The sequence below is a fragment of the Ornithorhynchus anatinus genome, chromosome 12 (genome assembly GCF_004115215.2).
Source record: "Ornithorhynchus anatinus isolate Pmale09 chromosome 12, mOrnAna1.pri.v4, whole genome shotgun sequence".
Taxonomy (NCBI): Eukaryota; Metazoa; Chordata; class Mammalia; order Monotremata; family Ornithorhynchidae; genus Ornithorhynchus; species Ornithorhynchus anatinus.
In genome coordinates, this window is record NC_041739.1 from 43206444 (window position 1) to 43216807 (window position 10364).

The 10364-nt window shown below is 46.1% G+C and overlaps 1 pseudogene; it reads left to right on the plus strand.

The window, feature by feature from the left end:
- The first annotated feature begins 205 nt into the window (after positions 1-205).
- Positions 206-9753, plus strand: LOC100091941 (annotated as a pseudogene).
- The last annotated feature ends 611 nt before the right edge of the window (positions 9754-10364 follow it).

Consider the following 10364-nt stretch of genomic DNA (forward strand, 5'->3'; position numbering starts at 1 on the left):
AAGGAGGCAGATACAATAATAAAGGCAGGATAGGATAAATGCATTAATGTGGTAGCAGTTTGGTTGAAGAGGAAGAGGCAGATATTAGTGACGTCATTCTTGAGAGTGACACTTGACAGTGTCCCAAAACATCCCCCAAATGCCTCCCGCAAAGTGCACACTCTATATTCCTGCTCTTTCTGTAGGGGAGTAGGATCGCAGGGTGATGGTGGAAACCAGTGAAAATTCCTTTGAGGGATTCATCCTCTTGGGTTTTTCAGACCAACCCCACCTTGAAGCTGTGCTCTTTACGTGTTTACTCTTTTTCTACCTCCTGAGTCTGTTGGGCAATATGGCCATCATGGTGGTCTCCCATCTAGATCCTTGTCTCCACATGCCCTTGCACTTCTTTCTCTGCTACCTTTCCTTCCTGGACCTCTGCTTCTCCACCAGCCTGGCCCCTCAGACTCTAGTGAACCTGTGGGGGCCTATAGAGACCATCACCTTTGGGGGCTGTGTGGTCCAGCTTTATGTCTCCCTGGCCCTAGACTCCACAGAGTGCATTCTCCTGGCTTTGATGGCTCTGGACCTCTATGCAGCCGTCTGCCAGCCCCTGTGCTATGCAATGCTCATGCACCACAGCCTCTTCCGGCAGCTGGCAGCTGTATCTGAGCTTTGTGGGGTGGCCAACTCACTGGTTCACACCAAGCTCATAATGTGTCTGCCTCAGTTTGGCCACCGCCACCTGGACCACTTCATCTATGAGGCCCCAGCCCTCCTGAATGGAAGTTACCATCAATGAACTTGTCATCTTCACCCTTAGTATGCTTGAAGACATTGTCCCTCCAGCCTTCATCCTGGTTTCCTACGGTTTCATTGCCCAGTCCGTGCTGAGGGTTGGCTCCTCCAAGGGTTAGAGAAAGGTCTTCAGCACCTTCTCCTCTCACCTCTTGGTCGTGAGCATTTTGGATGGGACCATAATCTTTATGCACCTCCACCCTGGTGGCAACTACTCCCAGGACTAAGGCAAATTTGTCTCCCTCTTCTACACCATGGTCATGCCAACCCTTAACCCATCGTCTACACCCTGAGAAACCAAGAGGTGAAGGGAGCAATGAAGAAGCTGGTGCTGAGGGGCTTTTCCTTAGGGAGGACAGAACCAGACTGGGGTGCCCCATGAAAAAGACTCCTACCAGCTACAGAACAGAGGTCTTCCCTCGCTTATCCTCAGATCTCCCTCTTTACCTCTTCCACATCAATTTCTCACTGTTCTAGATTCTCCTGACCATCTCCTTCCTCATGCTGTTTCCCTGGTCTGGACCTCTCTCACAGCTCAAATCCACCAGACCACAATTCTCCCAGCCTTCAGAGCCATTCTCAAATCCCATCTCTTCCAAGACACCTTCCTTAATTCATTAACAATCCAACCCCTATTGGCTCAACAGCCAACTTCAGCATTTATGTTTTTATATCCATTTTCGCCATCTAAGAATAGACACATTTGCAAATGTACATTAGGTATTGATTCAACTAGTGCATTCATTCTACTCCCAGTTGTATCCTTACATTCCCTCCTAATCTCAGTATTTGTAAATACTTTCTGTCCATCTCCCCCATTATACTGTAAGCCCCTTGCTGACAGGGAAATTGTGTCTTCCTTCTGATGTGTTTTTCCAAGTGCTTAGTACAAGCTCTCACTAAATACCATACCTTGACTGATCAATGGAAGGGGTGGATTAAAGAAGCTGGTGCAAACTACTGAAAAGCACTCTATACTTTCTTGTTTCTCTTAAAACTTTAACTGAGCTACTTGTCCCCTCTTGTTTATAGGTGAACTCCCATAACACTTCGATTTACACCATTTATTCACCCCTTCCTTATCACCACAGCCCTTATGTACATATCCATAATTCATTTATTTGTATAAATGTGTGTCTCTCCTGCTCATTATGGGCAAGAAAGGTGTCTATAAGCTCCTTTATGTTGTTCTTTCCCAAGTGCTTTGTACAGTGCTCTGCATACAGTAAAATCTAAATGAATGAATGAATCAATCAATTGTATTTATTGAGTGCTTACTGTGTGCAGAGCACTGTACAAAGCATTTGGGAAGAGGACAATATAATAATTATATTTATTCAATAGTATTTATTGAGTGTTTACTATGTGCAGAGCACTGTACTAAGCGCTTGGAATGTACAGTGCTCTGCACATGGTAAGCGTTCAATAATATCGGCAACAGATAGAGACAGTCCCTGCCATTTGATGGGCTTACAGTCTAATCGGGGGAGACAGGCAGAAAAGAACAATGGCAATAAATAGAGTCAAGGGAAAGAACATCTCATAAAAACATTGGCAAATAAATAGAATCAGGGTGATATACATCTCATTAAAAAAATAAACAAAATAAATAGGGTGATAAAGATATATACAGTCGAGCGGACGAGTACAGTGCTGAAGGGGTGGGAAGGGAGAGGGGGAGGAGGGGAGGGAAAATGGGGGAGAAGAGGGTTTAGCTGTGGAGAGGTGAAGGGGGGGTATAGGGAATAGAGGGACAAAGGGGGGAGCTCAGTCTGGGAAGGCCTCTTGGAGCAGGTGAGTTTTAAATAGGGATTTGAAGAGGGGAAGAGAATTAGATTGTCTGAGGTGAGGAGGGAGGGCGTTCCAGGACCGCGGGAGGAGGTGGCCCAGGGGTCAATGGTGGGATAGGCGAGACCAAGGGACGGTGAGGAGGTGGGCGGCAGAGGAGCGGAGGGTGTGGGGTGGGCAGTAGAAAGAGAGAAGGGAGGAGAGGTAGGAAGGGGCAAGGTGATGGAGAGCCTTGAAGCCTAAAATGAGGAGTTTTTGTTTTGAGCGGAGATTGATAGGCAACCACTGGAGGTGTTTAAGAAGGGGAGTGACATGCCCAGATCGTTTCTGCAGGAAGATGAGCCAGGCAGCGGAGTGAAGAATAGACTGGAGCGGGGTGAGAGAGGAGGAAGGGTGATCAGAGAGAAGGCTGACACAGTAGTCTAGCAGGGATATAACAAGAGCCTGTAAAAGTAAGGTAGCCGTTTGGGTGGAGAGGAAAGGGCTGATCTTGGCAATATTGTAAAGGTGAAAAGGTTAAAAGGTAAAGGTGAAAAGGTGTAAAGGTCTTGGTAACGGATAGTATGTGTGGGGTGAATGAGAGAGACGAGTCAAAGATGACACCGAGATTGCAGGCCTGAGAGACGGGAAGGATGGTCGTACCATCCATGGTGAAAGGGAAGTCTGGGAGAGGACCGGGCTTAGGAGGGAAGATGAGGAGCTCAGTCTTGCTCATGTTGAGTTTTAGGTGGCAGGCCGACATCCAGGTGGAGACATCCCGGAGGCAGGAGGAGATGCGAGCCTGAAGGGAGGGGGAGAGGACAGGGGCAGAGATGTAAATCTGCATGTCATCTGCGTAGAGATGGTAGTCATAGCCGTGAGAGCAAATGAGTTCGCCAAGGGAGTGAGTGTAAATGGAGAACAGAAGAGGGCCAAGAACTGACCCTTGAGAAACTCCGACAGTTAAAGGATGGAAGGGGGAGGAGACGCCTGCGAAGGAGACCGAGAATGACCGGCCAGAGAGATAAGAGGAGAACCAGGAGAGGACAGAGTCCGTGAAGCCAAGGTGTGATAAGGTGTGGAGGAGGAGGGGATGGTCGACAGGGTCAAAGGCAGCAGAGAGGTCAAGGAGGATTAGAATGGAGTAGGAGCCATTGGATTTGGCAAGAAGGAGGTCATGGGTGACCTTAGAGAGAACCGTCTCGGTAGAGTGGAGGGGACGGAAGCCAGATTGGAGGGGGTCCAGGAGAGAATGGGAGTTAAGGAATTCTAAGCAGCAATTGTAGATTGTTCTAGGATTTTGGAAAGGAAGGGTAGTAGGGAGATAGGGCGATAACTGGAAGGGGAAGTGGGGTTGAGAGTGGGTTTTTAGGATGGGGGAGACGTGGGCATGTTTGAAGGCAGACGGGAAGGAGTCATTGCAGATGGAGTGGTTAAAAATAGAAGTTAAGGAAGGGAGGAGGGCAGGGGAGATTATTTTCATAAGATGAGCAGGAATGTGGTCCAAGGCACAGGTGGAAGAGGTGGCACTTGCGAGGAGGGAGGAGATCTCCACTGAGGATACTGCAGGGAAAGATGGGAAAGTAGGGGAGAGGGTTGGTGGGGGGGAGAGGAGAGAGGGAAGGGTGATTTTGGGGAGCTCAGACCTGATTGTGTTGATTTTTGTGATGAAGTAGGTGGCCATATCATTGGGGGTGAGGGATGGGGAGGGGGAGGAACAGGGGGCCTAAGGAGAGAGTTAAAGGTCCAGAACATTTGGCGGGGGTGACGGGCATGGGTGTCGATGAGGGAGGAGAAGAAGTTTTGCCTGGTGGAGGAGAGGGCAGAGTTAAGGCAGGAAAGGATAACTTTGAAATGTATGAGGTCGGCTTGGTGCTTGGACTTTTGCCAGCAGCGCTCAGCAGCTCGAGCATAGGAGTGTAGGAGGCGAACAGAGGAGGTGATCCAGGGCTGTGGGTTAGTGGAGCGAGAGCGGCAGAGGGAAAGGTGGGCGAGAGACTTGAGATGAGTAGAGAGGGTGTAATTGAGAGTGTAGACCTGATCATCGAGAGTGGGAAGTTAACAGATATTCATTCATTCATTCAATAGTATTTATTGAGCGCTTATTATGTGCAGAGCACTGTACTAAGCGCTTGGGATGAACAAGTCGGCAACAGATAGAGACAGTCCCTGCCGTTTGACGGGCTTACAGTCTAATTGGGGGAGACGGACAGACAAGAACAATGGCAATAAATAGAGTCAAGGGGAAGAACATCTCGTAAAATACATTCTCTGCCTACAACAAACTTACAATCTAGAGGGAGACACAGACACTAATATGAATAAGTAACATATTATAAAATTCAAAGATATATTCATAGGTGTTGCGGGGTTGGTGGTGGGTGAATATTAAATATCCAAAGGTGATATTTATGACACAGAAGGGAGAGCGAGCAGGGAAATAGAGGACTTAATAGGACTGGAGTATGTGACCTTTGTAATGCTTTGAAGGGGGATAGAGTGGTGGTCTGACATATATGGAGAGGGAGGGAGTTCCAGGCTAGGCGGGGGACATAGATGGAGAGATATATGAGATAGGGGCACAGTAAATAAGCTGGCACTAGAGGAGAGGAGTGTGTGGGCTGGGCTGTAGTAGGAGATGAGTGAGTTGAGGTAGGCTGAAGCAAGGTGATTGAGTGCTTTAAAGTCAATTGTAAAGAGATTCTGTTTGATGCAGAGGTGAATGGGCAGCCATTCAAAATTCTTGAAAAATGGAGAGTCATGAACTGAACAGTTTTGTTGATAAATGATCTAGGAAGCAGGGTGACCCATGAAGAATACATGGATTGAAGTTAGGAGAGTCAGGAGGCCCGGAGGTCAGTGAGGAGACAAATGGAGTAGTCAAGGTGAGATAGGATAAGTGCTTTTATCAGTTTGGTAGCTGTTTGGATGGAGAGGAAAGGGTGGATTTTAGCAATGATGTGAAGGTTAAACTGACAGGATTTGATGACAAATTGAATATTAGAGTGGAATGAGAGAGATGAGTCAAGGACAACACCAAGGCTTCTAAAATAAGGAGTGCAGTGTTGTGGTCTACAGTTATATAGGAAAGAGATGGGGGCAGAGATTTGGAGGGAAAATAAGGAGTTTAGTTTTATACATGTTTAATTTGAGGTATCAGTGGGATATCTAAGTGGATACACCTTTGCAAGCAGGAAAAAATGAGAGATTGGATAGAAGGAGAAGAAAAGGCTGGAGCTGTGGATTGGGGAATCAACTGCATGGAGATGGTCATTGAAGCCATGGGAGCAAATGAGTTCTCCAAGGGAGAGAGTTTAGATATAGAATAGAAGGGCCTCGAGGAACCCTTACTGTTAAAGTGTGGGAAGCAGAGGAGGAGCCAGCAAAAGAGACTGAGAAGGAGTGGTCAGAGGGATAGGAAGAGAATCAAGAGAGGACAGTGTCAGTGAATCCAAGGTTGGATAAAATTTCCAGAAGAAGGAGATGGTCTACAGTGTTAAAGATAGCTGAGCATTCTAGAAGGATTAGGATGAATTAAAATTCTGTCAGAAGAAGGCTATTAGTTATCTTGGAGAGGGCTCTTTCTGTGCAGTGAAGGGGTCAGAACCAGGATTGGAGGGGATCGAGGAGATAATTAGAAAAGAGGAAGAGGAGACAGCAGGTGTAAAGAACTCTCTCAAGAGGTGGAGATAAATGGAAGGAGGAAGATTGGATCTTCCTTGGGGAACAGGATCCAGCCTGTGGGGCCCAGCCATCCATCTTCCCTCAGATTCCCTCCAGCAGCTGGAGAGTGTGTGCTGGCAGCAGGATGGGTGAATATGAAGAGGGAGAGTATTCCAGACAAGTGTCAGGACATGGGCAAGAAGTAAGTGGTGAGATAGACATGATCGAGGTATGATGAGTAGATTGGCAATACAGAAGCAAAGTGGTCACGCTGGATTCTAGTAGAAGAGTAGTGAGGTGAGGTATGATGGGGGCAAGGTGATTGAGTGATTGATTGATTGAATGAAAACAAGGACCAAAAGGGGATGCCCACCCTGACCCTCTCACCCAAGAGACTCCCCTGTTTCTGGCAACACATCTTAAACTACTATGATCTGTGTGAAGTGCTCCCCTTCCTTCTCCCAAATTCTTGCTTGTCTTTTCATTTTGGTAGGAGGTGGCAAGGGGAGGTGGGTAGAAGTGGTGAAACAGCCAGAAGGAAGGGATTGCCTTTTGGATCTATGCCATCAGGGGGACTGCAGACCACCCAGGATGTTGCACATGGTGGACAAGCTCATCAGGAATCATGAAAAATAACTGGCTAGAGGGGTGATGAAGACCTCAGAGGCTACCAAGGTAGCTGCCTCCTGGGTTAAGTAGCTACAGTACATTTTGACCACTATGTTTTGGTCAAATACCATCCTGTGCAGTTTGCAGTATATTACACCCCTGTGAGCTTACACCCTCACTGCACTCACTGATGCAGCAGGAATAGGACTGACACATGTGAGAGTGTACAAGTGATGCTGAGCGAACCATTGACAACCTAATAAATTATTTCACAAAAGTTCTCAGTCCCAAAGACTTTGAAAGCGGACTGAGATTCATCTTTTATTTATAATAGAAGACTCTATCATCTGGAGGAACCCCCCTATCCCAATCCCAATTTACCTTCCCCATTTTCAAAGTCCTCCTAAACTCTCACTGCCTACAGGAAGCTTTTTCTATTTATTTCCCAACATCCCAATTTTGTCAGCCCAACACCCACTCTTAACAAACCTGTGTATTTCACTGTTACCTTCAGCACTCATGTATGTATATTTTTATTTATATATGCATTCTATACATATATTAATGTGTACATTCAATTATTTGTTCAACTGTTTCATGCTATGTTTGTACTACTTCCTGACTTATCCTTTTTCTTCTAGGTTATATGGCTTGTAAATAACATCTCCCCATTAAATGCTAAGTTCCTTGAGGGTAGCCAGCATGTCTCTTGCTGTTTTACTCTCCCATTTGCTTAGTACAGTGTCTAACAGGTGGAAAGCACTCAAATACCATTGACTGATTGACTGCCACTGGAATGCTCTGGGAAGCACCAGTATGGGGCTGTCCTGGGGCCATGTGGCTAGATGTATACTGAGGGACAGACCTGGGGAGTAGGCACACAAGACTTGAGCCTCCTGTAGGGAGGGTCAGTCCATTCTCCCCAATCACCATGATCAAAATCATTATCATCTTACTCCTTCTCCTCCTTCTCTTCATCATCATCATTATCGTCATCATTGATGGCTTAGGGGATAGAGTATGGACTTGTGAGTCAGATGGTCATGTGTTCTAAGCCCAGCTCTGCCACTTGTCGGCGGTGAGACCTTGGTCACTTCACCTCTCCGGGACTCAATTTGCTCATCTGTAAAATGAAGATTGAGACTGTGAGCCCCATGTGTGACAAGGACCATGGCCCACCCGATTTTCTTGTATCCACCTCGGCACTCAGTACAGTGCCTGGCACTTAAGAAGTGCTTAACAAATGCAATTATTATTATCATTGTTCACCATATGTCATATGAGACTCCTCTGTAAAGAAAGAATAATGAATACTGGAAGATCACATCCCTGAATCCTCTCTAGCCCACAAAGGAGAATCAAGCATAGGAAGAGAAGACAGATCCAGTACTTAGTACAGTGCCTGGCATAGAGTAAGTGCTTAACAAATGCCATTATTATTATTATTATTAACAGTCTTTGCCCTCAGGAAGCTCACAGAAGAAATGAGTTTAATGCCACAAACTTGGCTCTGGCCCAAATTGCCACTTCAATACCTCTGACACCAGGATCAACTTGTGCATTTTCAAAAGGAGGGAAAATTGAGCCCTGTGGAAAGACAGTGATTGAATAATTTATTGTTTACTTTATGCCTAGCTCAGTGTAAGATATGAAATATACCTGAAAATCAGAACAAACATGATGGCTAAGTCATGTGAGGGTTCATGATCAGTCATCATCATGATCATGATCATGCTAGTAAGAGCAGGTATTTTAACCCCCCTTAGTGAAACTGTGTGATAGAAAGATCAAGTGACTTATTCAAGGTCACACTACCAGCCTGAAGCATAATGACCAGACCCGAAAGATCTAGTCATGGTTGACCATAAGCCATATTGCCTCTGACAAAACAATCATAAGTAATAATAATAATTGTACTTGTTAAGTTAATATATAACCAATCTCTAAGTTATATACCAACATTATTATATTATAAATGATTTATTTGCACTACTACCTGTCCCCACTTTTAGCGTGTAAGTTCAGTTAGGACAGAGGACATGTCAACCAACTCTTTTGAATGATACTTTCCCAAGTGCTAATGTACAGTGCTGGGCACACAGTACATACTGTTAAGTACCATTAATGATGAAATCAGTCACTCAATCAGTCACTTGTATTTATGGAGTGCTTCCTGTGTGCAAAGCACTGTAACAAGTGCTCAGAAGAGCACAATACAACAATAGAATAGACACATTCCCTGGCTTCAGTGAGCATATAGTCTAGAGGGAGAGACAGACATTAATAAAAATAAGTAAAATTATAGATATGTCCATACTTGTTGTGGGTCTGGGGGTGATGAAACAAAGAAGCAAGTCAAGGTAACACAGAAGGGAGTGGAGATGAAGAAAGAAGGGCTTATTCAGGGAAGGCCTCTTGGAGGATATGTGCCTTCATGAAAACTTAATGTCAGGCTTTCATAGTTTTCTCTCCACATATCTTTTCCTCTCCTCACCCAGTGAGGTTCCTTTCCCATTCTAGTTAACTCCTTTCCCCTTTCGGCTGGGTCATTGCTGCCACAGAGTTGTGACATCCATGTTGTTGACTTCCTACTTTGTTTTTGCACTCTATCAAGCCTATCAATCTCGAGGCCAATGGGTTGAAATACTATCATTCATTCATTCATTCATTCAATAGTATTTATTGAGCGCTTACTATGTGCAGAGCACTGTACTAAGCGCTTGGGATGAACAAGTCGGCAACAGATAGAGACAGTCCCTGCCGTTTGACGGGCTTACAGTCTAATCGGGGGAGACGGACAGACAAGAACAATGGCACTAAACAGCGTCAAGGGGAAGAACATCTCGTAAAAACCGATGGCAACTAAATAGAATCAAGGCGATGTACAATTCATTAACAAAATAAATAGGGTAACGAAAATATATACAGTTGAGCGGACGAGTACAGTGCTGTGGGGATGGGAAGGGAGAGGTGGAGGAGCAGAGGGAAAAGGGGAAAATGAGGCTTTAGCTGCGGAGAGGTAAAGGGGGGATGGCAGAGGGAGTAGAGGGGGAAGAAGAGCTCAGTCTGGGAACGCCTCTTGGAGGAGGTGATTTTTAAGTAAGGTTTTGAAGAGGGAAAGAGAATCAGTTTGGCCGAGGTGAGGAGGGAGGGCGTTCCAGGACCGCGGGAGGACGTGACCCAGGGGTCGACGGCGGGATAGGCGAGACCGAGGGACGGCGAGGAGGTGGGCGGCAGAGGAGCGGAGCGTGCGGGGTGGGCGGTAGAAAGAGAGAAGGGAGGAGAGGTAGGAAGGGGCAAGGTGATGGAGAGCCTTGAAGCCTAGAGTGAGGAGTTTTTGTTTGGAGCTGAGGTCGATAGGCAACCACTGGAGTTGTTTAAGAAGGGGAGTTTAAGTATCCTACATGGCCCTGCCTCCATCCCCACCTCTGCTTTTCCCTGAGTCATATGATGCAATTCCAACTTCCTGCTCCCCATCCACTCCTTAAGCCCTGGAGAATTTACAGTTTCCCTTGCTCCAGTGGAAGATGAGTCAGTTAGTCATCTTT